Below are 14608 nucleotides of genomic sequence, written 5' to 3'. Positions count from 1 at the left end.
AGCACTGACCACAAATCAGGTATTCAAAGCGGGAGGCGACAGCGCCACACTCGGACGTGCTTACATAAAAAAAAAAACACAAAAGTGCAGCGGGTGGGGGGCATGCTGGAAGCACACGTCGCCGAGCGGGGAGCTAATTCTGCTAAGCTGAATGACAACGACATGGCAACAGGGTTGCGTCACAGGCTGATAGCAAGAAGAAAAGAGGGGGTGTGCGGTGGGAGAGGGAGGGATGAGTGCAGTGAGACAGCGTGCGTTGGCAGGAGGTGTGAAACCATTGGAGGTGAAGATGATGGAGGTAAGGCCGAGGCCGTAAGTTATGCATCCACACCTGCTGTTTTCTTTCTCTGTATTTATGAGACTGTCCACTCTGAAAGTCAATGATCAAAGAAAATCAAAGGCTGTCGGTGAATGAGGGCAGAGATTCATGCAAGCCTGACTCCCCTCCTTCCTGCTTCACTTCATGTCTGACAATAAAACAGATGCAAACTGGGTCTACTCACAGTAGATGATGTGCTTCTTTGGAGTTATGTTCTATAAATATACTTTCAGTTTTTCAGCTTCTTGCAATAAAACTATGGCAGGCTCCCCCTTCCACTTCTTTATAGCTGTTAACCTCCATTTTGCTTACTGCATAATCTAGTTGGTGACCCATTAAGTAGCTCTGCCATTTTGTCATACCTTTTGAATGCTCAGTGGGTGGCAGTGGTGCAACAGCAAATATTAAAGCAATGTTGCACACCAGAAATTTATTTCAAGATGACGTGAATAATACGCACTCAAAGACAGTCCATAATCCTCCCTATACATATTGGTAGCTTCATTTCAGTGTTGAACTGGAAAATGCATGCCTGTTGTATTGGTCAAAATATGGTTTGCTATTTTGTACATTTCCATGGCAACACTGTCTAAGGATGCACCATTAGGGTTCTTGTCTTTTTAAAGATCTAAGCCTCTTCCTGATTGGATGAAAAAAGAAAAAAAAGAAAATGTCAGAGTGTGAATGAGATTTTTGTTTTATGTAAGGTAAAAAAAAAAAAAAAAGACTTTGCCATAAAACATGTGTTGCAAGATGATGTACAGTACTCAAATAAGATACACTTTTATGGAACATTCCTATGTAATGTACTTGTTAGAGTGACTATTTCATGGAAAAGTAAAAACAAAATAAGAAAAAAATGAACTTGCATGTTAAACAGAGGCTGTGAAATTAGATACATTTAGAGTAATATGACAATGCTGATTGGGGGAGTGGTGGTGCAGAGGTTACAGAAGGTGGGCCTGTGATTGGAAGGTTGCCAATTCAACTTCCCAGGCCGACGATATCAAAATGTGGATGGGAAAGGTGAAACACCCACACCTACCTCCACCCTCATTTGCCCCACTCTGGACCCTTGAGCAAGTTCCTTAACCCCCTCCATCTACTCCCCCAGGTGCCCTAGATGGCAGCTCTCTGCACCACACAGAGGGCCATGGTAGCTCAGTGGTCTGTAGTTGCATAAAACAGACCCTTTGAGAATACAAAATGTATTTAACCACAACCAAAGAAAAAAGGGAGTGACCGGGGTAGATTCACAATCTTTAAAGTGTCACCAATGGGGCACCACTGGTTTAAGATGACTTGTTGTTTTGGTCAACTGATTATAGCAAAACTAGACACATGAAAAGTAGCGTAAATTTGATGAGTGCAAAAATTCCAGATATCGTCAAGGTAAATTTGTTTGTGGTGCCTCTGATAACGTCACAGCTGAAGCTGCCTTCCAGGGACTCGACCAAGTGCTCCAGTGCCTTGAGGTCTTTCGCAGAAAAGTATAGAGATGCAGAAAGATGGGATGGCACAAACATTGGCCTCCGACTGTGGCACACTTTGATGTGCATTCTGTCCAGAACACCCTGAGGTCCTTTTTTACTGCTTGCAGTTTTAATTGATGTTGCTTCATTTAAGACTTAGAGACCCAAACCATAAATAATGTTCTGTTAGTTTGGATCAGGTATTTAAGGAGCTACAACACAAACTACTGTCTGTTTCTGAGTGGGTGATAGCGAATAGGTTAAACATGAATGTGTCAAAAACAAAGTGTATGGTGTTAGGCTCTAAACATTCTGTCAGGCTAACTCAAATGCTGCACATTTCTTGAAATGTGCAACAAATGGAAAGAGTTGACAAACTGCTGGGAGTTACAATAGATCCAATAATACCATGGTCCACACATACACACAAGATTGTGACTAAATTTAATAGAAATATCTTAATAATTTGGTGCAATGTTCATTTTATTTTTCCCAAAATAAGACAATTTGTCTTACAGTCTTTAGACCTGTGTCACCTTGACTGCCGTCTAGCCGTTTGGTCCAGTGCTTCAAAAAGTTTAGATAAACCGCAAATAAGTTCAAATGAAGCTGCAAAATTAGAATTTGTCTGTCATTTTAGAACTAATGTTAACTCCATGCACTGAAGCCGGTCATGAATGAAAGTCAGTGCCACGTTTCCATTTTACAAAACATCTGGATAAACCTTTGGGGCTTTAACTCACAGTTATTACTAGCCGCTAACAGACATGGTTTTAATATGAGGCTAGCCTCTGTTGTTACTTTTGCGCCGTCTCTACCCAGAACTAATGCCCTCAGGAAGAAAAAAAAACAGCTATGTTAGAGAAAATCTCTTTCTCACTTGCATTGTTTACCCAAAGAACCACACTCGATGGCAGTAGAAGATTTTTAACCAGCATTTTACTTGCAAGGTCAGATTTTCAGGACAGTTTACATGAATCTACATAAAACGTACACACATGAAGACCATGAATTTCCTTCGAGCTGCATTATCTACTCGCTTTTATACCTTTATCAGTTCAGTTGGGTTTACAGAGCTCAGGACCTTCTCACCCAAGGCTGTCCTTTAACCCAAACATATAGTTCATGGGCAGAGATATGATTATGTTGATAAGTCTTGGGCCCCTTGTTCTCTGTAAGTGATAAAATCATCCATAATCTTTGACCAAAACTTATCTGACGAGCTATATACAGAGCCATCACAGTTCATGCTCAATAATCCAGGCAAAAAAAAATCCAACAAAGTTCAGTCAGGTTATCTGGATGGTTTCTTTTTGTTTGCCGAGAACGTCCTTCACCCAAAGGACTTCATCAGTCCGAGGAGCCACAACAAACAGTCCCACAAGCAGCACACCCACACAGTGGGCCAACGAGTTTATTGGTGACAAGATGGCCTCCGGGAACCGCCCTCTCCCCCCACCAACAGAACTTTGTTGGATTTTTTTTTGCCTGGATTGTTGAGCATGAACTTTGATGTTTTTTGGCCACTTTGGCTGTGGCTGCCTCGGAGGAGTCGGCAGTGGAGAGGGCAGATCCCGGGGGCAGATCCCGGGGGCCATCTTGTCACCAGCAAACTGGTTGGTCTACTGTGTGGGTGTGCTGCTTGTGGGACTCTGTTGTGGCTCCTCAGACTGATGAAGTCATTTGGATGAAGGACGAAACGTCTCAGCAAACACAAAGAAACCGTCCACATGACCTGACTGAATTTTGTTAGGTATATACAGAGTCATTTCACACTGGACACTGCTGCCTTCTGAAATAACACCGATTGTTGATCATTATAGGTTCTAAAAGAACCTTAAATGATAATACAAAATGAAATAGTGTTAAACTGAATGTATTTGTCAGTCTATGCATGAAATGTACAGTTTTTCCTCTCTTTTTGTCAATTTTTTTAGGCTTTATTCTAGTCAACACCTTGTTCTTGTGGCTTTTTGATATGTAAGATTTTAACATAACAATTGTAACATTAGTGTTTTATAATGCTTGTAGGTGTGGACCCCTAGAAGGATAGTCCACTATGGTAAAGACCAATGGGGATCCTTAAATAAAAACAAACAAAGAAGCAATCACAAAGTTTCCAAATAAGACGGTAATCTAATGATATTGGACTGATTGTTGTCTTGTACTTACTCCATTATAATAAACTTGAATGTGTTTAAGTTGATTTGGCTATGTCTTGCTTGTTCAGTCTATTGTAATTTGGTACATTTGAAGTCAAATGATTTGCTATAAGTTGAAAATACAAATTAAAAACTTCAGGAACTATAACAAGGCAGAAAAGGTATGTTTTTGAGTGCAACAGTTCAAGGTATTTACATATTTCACATTGGAAAGTAGTGTTGCAGAAAGTGTTATAGCTTTTCTTAATAATCCTGGAATTAAAGTGACAGGTGCATTGGCAGCAGCTTGAAGAAGGAATATTGTAGATGAGATATAACAAGCTTTGCTGTATTCAGCAGCTGTGCATGTGGGTTTGCATGTGTTTGCATAGAACTTACAGCTCTGGCTCAAAAAAAAAAAGGTCTCTCAGGCTATTAGTACATGTCTTGTTGTTCCTACATATTCTTCTCTAAAGGAAGTGGGGTGAGCAATTTGTGTCCGGAGTGGGTCAAGTCCTTAGAGATGCTGCAAGCCCTCTTATCTAAGCAGACAGCATAAACCGTGTCCACACGTGGGGAGTTGTTCCCACAATTCTCTGTGCGGTTTCCACCATTCGGGGCCAAGTCTCTCCAGTCCTCCGCAGTGCAGTCAGTACGCCACAATGTAGCGCAGTGACAAATAATGCTTCCTCTTGTGTTTTAGTAGAAATTCTCAAAGAGCTGAGAGAGAAGTTTGTCTTTCTGTGTTTGTTTTTTTTAAGTTTCCTTCACAAGTACAGGTTTCTGCTGTGCTTTTGCCAAAACATAGGAAGAACTGAGGGCCCATTTTAAATCCCTTGTGATGGGAAGCATTTTGTACCATTCACCGTTTATATTGGGAGTTATTTTATATTATTTGTTGTTTTACTTAACATTTAATAACCTATTGGTTCTGTTGAATAGTACCAACGCTGCCACCAAACTTTAGTGCAATGAAACAGGTCTAAAACTGATGTGAGCAACAAATGACTAAGGGCTAAAAGTGACCCTTGGACAACCTCAAATGAACAAACCAGTTATCATATGAACTTTGAACAACATTATCAAACACCACCATCAGTGTGATGATGGATAATTTTACATCTGCGTCTGCTGCCCTGACCTGGGGGGTACCCCATGGCTATATTCTTGGTCCTCTCCTGTTCTCACTTTATCTTCTGCCAGTGGGTTTTATTTTCAGAAAGTGTTTGCAATTTCAATTATATGAGGATGACTGTCAAGTCTATTTCCCTTTGAAACATAATGGCTCCACTCAGTCTCTCCTGGACTGTCTCAATGACAGAAGATGGATGGCACCTAATTTCCTCCATTTTAATGAAAAAAAAAAAAAGACTGAGGTTATGATATTTAAGTCCAGTGGTCCTAGGAGTTTTCCCACCTTTGGTTTTTCCTCTTTGGCCTCATATGAAGAATCCATTGCTACAAATTTAGGGGTGAAAATGGACCACTGCCTGAAAGTTGACTTCCGTATCAACAGCATGGTTAAGTCCTCTTTCTTTCAGCTGAGGCGTCTGTCAAAAATCACGCCCCTCCTTTCTAGACACCACTTAGAGACAGTAATCCACACTTTTATTACTTCACGCCTGGATTATTTTAACGCTCTTTTGATCGGAGTTAGCCAGGCCTTGCTGTCATGTTTACAGCTGGTACAAAATGCTGCTGCACAATTTTATTTTATGTCTTATTGTTTTGTGCTTTAGAAATAAAATGGTATGGTATAGTATGGTATCACCCAAAGGATGTTAAGAAATAAAAATATTTTCATTTTCATTTACCCTTTATTTATCCAGGTAGTCTCATTGAGCCACGAGAACTCATTTTAAAGAGAGACCTGTTGTAGGGAGCAGATGGTGGGGGTTGAGTGCCTTGCTCAGGGGCCCAGAGTGGGGCGAATGAGGGTGGAGGGAGGTGTGGGTGTATCATCTTTTCCACCCACATTTTTATGTTGACGGTACTGGGAGGTGAACCTGCGACTTTCTGATCACAAGCCCATCTTCTAACCTCAGCGCCACCACTTCCCCAAGAAATAAAAAAATATAATATTTATCCAATAACATAAGGGTTAATTGATGCTATTTTAGTACAACACACTTGCAAACAAATAGCTTTAGTGTTGACAGAAAAATACTTCATCTCGACAGTTCATTTTTGACTACAGCAGTAACCATTTCTTTTTATGAATAACTTTAAAATAGACCGTGCAGTGGCTCAGAATGTTATTACATCAGCAGATGATTAAAGCTGATAAACAATTAATTCCACCTTGCTTTGCCTCCGACTGTGAAGCTATTCAATAAATGTTAGAAATTTAGTCCATTTGTGTGTTCATATTTTAATTTAAAGAAAGTGCAGCGTGCATAGCTCTTGATGGTAAGCAACAATGGTCCTTTCATTCCAAACGCTGGCACAATGATGAAAGTCCTTGATGTTGATGAAGGCAGCAGACATGTCTTGGCAGTTTTGAGCCAGAGCAGCAATTGTTACTTTAGTCTCCTGAGGCTAGAAGGAAAAGTGCCAGCCATTTATTTTAAATGGTTTGGGGGGGGGGGGGGGGGATCTATAAGACAATTAGAGGCTGGATTTCCACTTCACTAGAAGCAGCGCTTGTGCATGTGTGTGTGCAAAGATGTTGTTACAGGTGGTGTAAAAACTGAAGGGTGGGGCAGAAAGGCAATTTACTCAACAATGGAATGACACAAATACGAACAAATACTCTGTTGTAACATTTACTGTTGGATTTTTACATTTTACTGTTGGATGTAACTGGGAACCTGTGTACATAATCTCGTTCCACCACATGTACCACATGAGATGCGAATGACAAATACATTTCTGACTCTCTAACATCGAATTCACAAAATGCATTTGTTTACGTAAAAACGGCATAAAAAGTAAAATGTTTAGAAAAAATAAAAAAAAGTTCAATTTATTATGAATTTGTGATATGACCAGTTAAATAATGTATATAATTATTTATGATAGATGTGCATGGGCAGCACGGTGGCACAACTGGTAGAGCTGCTGCCTCTCAGCGAGAAGGCTGCCGGTTCAAATCCCAGTCCGGGGCCTTTCTGGGTGGAGTTTGCATCTTCTCTCCGTGCATGTGTGGGTTTTCTCCGGGTGCTCCGGTTTCCTCCCACAGACCAAAAACATGCATGTTAGGCTGATTGGTAACTCTAAATTGTCCCTAGGTGTGAGTGAGAGAGTGAATGGTTGTTTGTCTCTATGTGTCCCTGTGATGGACTGGAGACCTGTCCAGGGTGTCCCCTGCCCCTGGCACATTGATTGCTGGACATGGGCACCAGCGACCCCCATGACCCAAAATGGAATAAGCGGGTAAAGATAATGGATGGATGGATGATGAGAAATGTTATATGGTAGGATTATTAGAGGAGATTCTTCTGACATTTGCATTCCAATACAACAAGGGAGATTCATAAAACTTATTTTGTTACTTGAAAAATAAACATGCTAAGCCTTTAAGGTGTTTTTTGGGGGGGTGGGGGGTCCAACAGTTGCAGATATCACATCACATTCTTTGAGTGATGTTGAGTTGTACAGGAGAAAAAAAAAAAAAGGTTTTGAATCAATCGAGCTTTTTAAATTAGTTTTTAAACATCCATTCATTATCTTTACCCGCTTCTTCCTTTTTTGGGGTCGCGGGGGTCAATGGTGCACATATCCAGCTATCACTGTTCGAGAGGAGGGGGACACCCTTGACAGGTCGTAAGTCCACGACAGGGACAAATAAAGACAAACGAGACAAACAGCCATTCACTCTCTCACTCACACCTAGGGACAATTTAGAGTTAATAATCAGCCTAACATGCATGTTTTTGGTCTGTGGGAGGATACCGGAGTACACAGAGAAAACCCACGCATGCACGGAGAGAACATGCAAACTCCACCCAGAAAGGTCCCGGGTCAGGATTTGAACCAGCGACCTTCTCACTGAGATGCAACAGCTCTACCAACTGATCCACCCATTAGGTTAATAAATAAGGTCGTCATGAAAAGTTAGGGTTGACGTGAAAGCTTCTTTCGTGATATAGTGCATAGATTTTACCTTTCGTCTATGAAATTTGTTTGCCTTTTTTTTATAAAACTGCAGATTGCAAATTGTTGACTTGCGTGGCCACAGCAATCCTTTTTGTTCCAGTTGGTTTTGTAAATCTGGCACAGATACGCATATCTGAGGTGAAAATGATTTACCCCCCCCAATAAACTTGTGTTTATCCAAGAGATTCAGTGATTTTGTACCGTCACAAACGTTTGATTACCACTATAAATATACCAGAATCACCAGAAAATGACAGGGTTTGATGCAAGAAAAGAAAAATAGTTGAAAGTTTAGGAATGTGATGGAAAGGGGTGGGGGGCAGTAGGGGTTGGCACTCCACCAGCTGAGCAAGAAGCATGAAACATCAGTTGAGTCAGACTATCCAAAGTCACATTCTGTATCACGCAGAGCGGAGGTATTAGAGCTGTGAGGCGGTGCTCGTTTCTCCTACTGAAATGCCACACGGCGCAGCGGCAACTTCACGGCGTTTTGTCTCACGAAACGAAAGCAGCTGCTTGGGAAACACCACAGAGTTACCTTATTGTTCTAGTGCCGGCCGGCATCTTCCAAATTGTCACTTGTTTTTTGTCACAGTGCGGGACATGGCAAGCGACAACGCACCTGTTTCATCTGAGAAACATGACGGGATCGGAGGCCAGGCATTCTGCAAATTATCCAAAGTCCCGGAATCAGAGGAGAAAAACTGGCAAGCCGAAAAGACTGCAATGCCACTCCAACTCCGGCTTCTGTGCACACGCGGGGGACTCGCTGAACTGCAAAGACAAACATGCTTAGTTTGTTGCACATTTGGAGCCAAACGTCGAGCTCAGTTTGCCCACGGTGCAACATGTCACCCAAAGCTTATGCTTATGACATGAAAACCCAACAAACCAAAAAGCAGAATCTGAAAACCCAACATTCGGTTGGTGCAATGAACGAACGGCTATTACCCTGAAAACACTGGAGTGGATAAACCTTCATCGTATGAACTGTCACTTGGTGGCACAAAGAATAATACCTGTAAGCAGGATCAACAGACTGTGTAAGAAAGGTACAAGACTGGAATAATCTATGGTACGAGGTAAAGGACCAAAACAGCAGGCAGGTGGGTAATTCCAAAAAAACACTAGAAACAACTAAACTGAAGTGAACGGGTATAGACGAAACAATCATGTAACATCATGAAGAAGCAGACTATGATAGACACAAATCTGGTTGAAAAATTATAAATACATAAATAAGCCAAAGGGGCCCGAGAGTGTAAATATCTGTGGTATAACTTTATGCTTTTATCACGGTTTGGTGTGCACCTTGACTTGTACACAGGTTGGAATGGGTTTGGTACAAAGACAGAAGACGGAACAATGAAATGCTTGTTTGCCAGATTTTGTCCTTAATTAAAATTAAAAAAGTGTTTGAAATTAAATTTACTTTAACTTAATGCAAAAAATAAAAAATAAGCATGCACATCTTGTAAATTGAAAAGCTAAATACATAACGTATCAGAAAGGTATTCTGAGAGCGATTCTTTCTTTGTTTGGTTGCAGCGTGTTTTATACATCTGCCATGGCAATTAGTGGTAATAGATTTTGACAATTATTAGTATTATTATTTTCAATCCGGTTGCTTATACAGGCAGCATGGTGGCTCAGTTGGTGGAGCTGTTGCCTTTCAGCAAGACGGTCGCCAAATTGAATTCTGGCCAGGGACAATTTTGAGTGGAGTTTGCATGTTTTCTCTGTGCATGTGTGGGTTTTCTCCAGGTACTCCAGTTTCCTCCCACAGACCAAAAACATGCATGTTAGGCTGATTGGTAACTCTAAATTGTCCTTAGGTGTGAGTGACAGAGTGAATGGTTGTTTGTCTCATTTGTCTCCATGTGGCCCTGTGATGGACTGCAGGTAAAGATCAGGGTTGAATGATTTTGGAAAATATTCTAATTGCAATTCTTTACCTCAATGTTGCAATTTAATATGCAGTTATTTTTCATCCCATACCATACCAGACCATTTTATTTATAGAGCACTTAAAACAGCGACAAGGCCAACCAAAGTGCTGTACAAACAGAAAAACAGGCAACACACAAAGCAACATACAAAATGAGGTAAATCAGAAATATAGACGTAAAAATGATGCGGATAATAAATATGACGACTAACCAGCGTGGAGCGTACAGGTTCAAAACACAGATCCTCTGGTGTTGAAAGCTACTGAATAGTAGTGAGTTTTTAAACGCGACTTGAAAACCGAGAGGGAGGGGGCCAGTCTGACAAGCAGAGGCAACTCGTTCCAAAGTCTTGGTCCTGCTACAGAGAGGGCCCTGTCCCCTCTGCGCTTAAGACGAGTTCCTGGAACTGTGAGGAGCAACTGGTCCGCTGACCTTTTCAATGTCTTCTTCTCATGTATTTTTCAACGAACACAAGCATTAATTCAGTCCGTTTCAGTTGCAATAAACTCCACTGTTTTCAGCTCCGCTGCAACTCCGTTTCTGAATTTCTTATGTATAGCTCCGGGATTGCAACTTGTTTAAATGTATGTGTGAGGGCGTTCTGTACCACTTATCCATTGCGTTGACCAAAGCCGTAAACCCAGGCTTGGTCACTGTATTAATGGGCGTCATGTTTTTCTCTATGAACTCCGTTACTGCTCAAGTTATTTCCGCGTGTCGTTTCGAATTATGTACATAAAGAGCAATAGCTTTGAACATTTCGGTCAGTGATCCCTGTCGGCTGGTTCTTTGCTTACTTGAAGCTGAAGCACTGGTCGTTGGCATTCTAGCCATGCAACTATCGTAAATGACTTTCTTTGTGGTGTTTTTTAAAGTGTTGATAAAGATTTGTGGTGTTACCTCGAGAGGTAGCAACAACAGCAAGGCAGATTCTGCACAATACATGTCGTTGTGCATCATTTTCTTTTTATAGCCAAAATAATTCCAAACGGACGTGCTGTCCCTCTTTGGTACCAAACTTTTAGATGCATCAACTTCTGTCAAGCCTCACACCATTGTACAACTGCTTAAAGCGCAATGTTGACTTCTCCCATTCCCTGCTTTGCTTTGCTCCACTCTTGCTCACTCACAAGTCGCGTAACCAGATCACATGACCAGTAAAAATTGCAGCCTTTTCGATGAGAAAATCTCGTTTTATCATATTGCGATATTATTGCAAATACAATTAATTGTTTGGCCCTAGTAAAGATTATAGATGGCTTGATGGTTACCTAACTCAAACGTAATGTCTGGACACTGATGGTTTGGCCTGAATTTTATTCAATTTTTAAATTGCAATTTTTTCAAAGCTAAGTTAGCTTAATTTGTACACAATTTCAATTTAATGTTGGAAAAGACCAATCTACATGATAGCTGTCAAAATACAGTGTTTTAAATACAGAAAGTACAGTTTTTTTTTCATTATTCCATCTTATATTACAGATCTTATTGTTCCATATTTTCCTAACAGAGCACTTCACTTTCAGACTGCAGGTTTACTTGTGGTTCCTAGAGTTTCCAAATGCAGAATGGGAGGCAGAGCTTTCAGTTATCAGGTTCCTCTCTTGTGGAACCAACTTCCAGTTTCTGTCTGGCTGACACATTGTCTACTTTTAAGATTAGGCTTGTTTTTCCTTTTGGATAAATCCTATAGTTAGGATTGGCTTGGGTTTCCTGAACTAGCCCTTAGTTATGCTGCTATAGGCTTAGACAGCTGGCGGACAAACTGACCACACTTTTCACGCTGCTACTGTCTTTACTTACTCTGCTCAACCTGTTTTGTATTTGTAATTTTTTTTTCTAACCTCGACATGTGTTTTTGTCTTTCAGGTACACCTACACCTATATCTGGACCTACCATTCTTTATGCATTTTTGTCTCTCCTTCCTGTCCTCTCAAGCCAGCCGGTAAAAGCAGATGGCCGCTCTTCCTGAGCCTGGTTCTGCTGGAAGTTTCTTCCTTTTAAAAGGGAGTTTTTCCTTTCCACTGTTGCCACTGTGCTTGCTCAGGATGGGAGACTGCGACAACGTGAAGATTCAACGAGTCTGCTGCTTCATTAGCTAGAGAACTTTACTAGTTGGCCTTTCTATGTATGTGAATGTTTCTGTACAGTCACGAGACAACATTGTTGTGAATTGGCACTATATAAATAAACTGAATTGAAATTATTTGTTTGTCAGAACAACTATCATTAGAAGTGTGCCCCAAAATATTTCAGTCTCAAAGGTCATCGAGTCCCTCTTTCACCCTACATCTTCATTACAAAAGTAGAACACCCATACACAAAATAGGAATATAGTTAAAGGAAATACACTACAAAAAAAGAAAACAACAGAAAGAGTACACGATTATATTAAGTGTCAATATGAAAATAAATGGAAACCAATGCAATTAAAGACTAAATACATTATTAAACTGTCCTCGTTATCCCCTTTGAAATCAGTGTTGCAAAGCAGTCGTCTTTGTATGGAAGGTGTGCAGGATGTGTTTATTTGTTGGCACCGTTTGTAGAAGGTTGGCCGGGTCGCTGCTCATACTGCTCAGCTTCAGCCCCGATCAATGGCATCAGCCGCTTCAGTGAGCAGATCCTCTCGTCGTACCGAAAGGCTCATCACAGACGGAAGTCTCGTGAACGTCGCAGTTCCTTGCCAAGTACAGCTCTCGTTACTTTACACTTACAGGAAATCTCTGCTCTTTATTTAACATGCATGAACTACAGTTCATGATGGCATAAGTGAAGGCTTGTACAGTAACTTGAATGTTCTGGTACAATAAAGTATTTCTCTCTCTATACACGTCACTGCATAGTTGTGCCGTTAAAAAGGCCAACTTGGTTTGTGCTGCCTGTATTATAAAGACAATTTTCACACATACTTTTTTTAGTATTTACAACATGTTGTACAAATATTTCATTGAGTACTTAACCATTGATTCTTCATACGGTACATTTCCACATTCAGATTGATACCTGGCATAATCATACAGACCTTGCTTATATTCATAATTTCTTTGGGCAACAGTATCTACCTGTAGAGTGGTAATATTGCATTGGTATATTCAAACAATGTAACTTTTGTGGTTTTCTCAAAATAAATTTGAAATCATTTTGAGTTTCTTGTAGTTCCTGAGGGATACGTTATGTAACTATTGATATAAAACCATCTTCAAAATAACTATGCTTTTCATTTGCACTTGCTTGACACAGACCTGTGATAATGGATGAATGAAATTGTGCCAATCTATCACGGTCGCAGGTGGATGGACCCAGAATGCAGACTGACTCAAGGAGCTTAAATTTATTTTAATAGCAAACTAACACCACTGATTTGGCAGCAAACCTACAGATCTCAGAAGAAAAACACATTGGAAGGACCGGGATTATGGCAAATGACCAGCAATGCAGAACTGGTGAATGGTCACACAGAGACTGAATAAATACCACAGGGGTAAAAGAAAAGTGGAGGCACCTGGCTGATTACCAAGTGGGTGCAGGTGTGAGTGCAAGACTGACTGAAGAAACACTGAGGAGGTAGACTGAGGGTGAAGGAGGAAAGGCACGGGGAAAAGGGAATACACAATAATCCCCAAAACAACCCCAACAATAAAGTAATAAAACAGTTTGGACAGGAACAAATCTGACAAATGAAATTACCGAACAGGTCACAGTGGACCAATGAAGCGGGGCGGGGAGGCCAGTAAAACAAGGAGGGTGTTGGGGGGGCGTTTTCTCCTCCCCTCCCAATTGTGCCCCCAGGAGGCACAACAATGTATTTGCAGCCACTTGAAATAAGTGTGAATTGTGCATTAAAAATGGCACGCCGTGCACAGTGGGATGGAGACAAGCTTGCGCTGGAAGAAGTTAAGGACATCGATCGATAACTTCCTGTTACGCGACTGTATTTTTATTTTATTTAACCAGCTGTGTCACAAACACTGTTCATAATAAAATATTTACTGTACAAATTTGTGTATGTTACCGGTGCATATATAATTAAAAGTGTACAAACTTTTTCTGTGTAAATATCTCGTGCTACAACGTGGACACCCACGGCTTATAGACAAAAGTGGCCTATATATGTACAATTTATTTTAGTTTTATTTTTTTTTAGTGGGCGTGGGTTATGTTCGGGTGCACTCAATAGTCCAGAACTTACGATATGTTTTTGGTCTGTGGAAGGAAACCGGAGTACAGTAGTCCCTCACTACTTTGTGGTTCTTTTATCGCGGACTCGCTCTATCACGGTTTTTCAAAATAAGATTGGACATGACACACAATTGGCTGATTGATGGATGAGCTGCACGATTGGCATGGGATTTTTATTTAAAATAAAATTTAAATGATTCATCACCTCCTGCACCTTTGTGCAGCCCTTACTGCTGCAGGATAAACTCCTTGCTGCAGCTGATCAGCTGTTCTCCATGGAGAGCAGTGAAGTGGGCGTGGCCAAGAGCGCTTGCAGGTGGCTGAAGGCAGCGGAGACAGGGAGCTGAAATCATGACATTCTGTGCTCTTTTAGTGCGTTCAGAGTTTAGAAACATTGTTTAGAATATTGCACGAGTGTGGGAAGTGTTTAAAACATGTGTGTGTAT

Source organism: Nematolebias whitei, chromosome 23 (genome assembly GCF_014905685.2).
Source record: "Nematolebias whitei isolate Nwh7 chromosome 23, NemWhi1, whole genome shotgun sequence".
Lineage (NCBI taxonomy): Eukaryota > Metazoa > Chordata > Actinopteri > Cyprinodontiformes > Rivulidae > Nematolebias > Nematolebias whitei.
Note: the sequence above shows the minus strand (reverse complement) of the source record.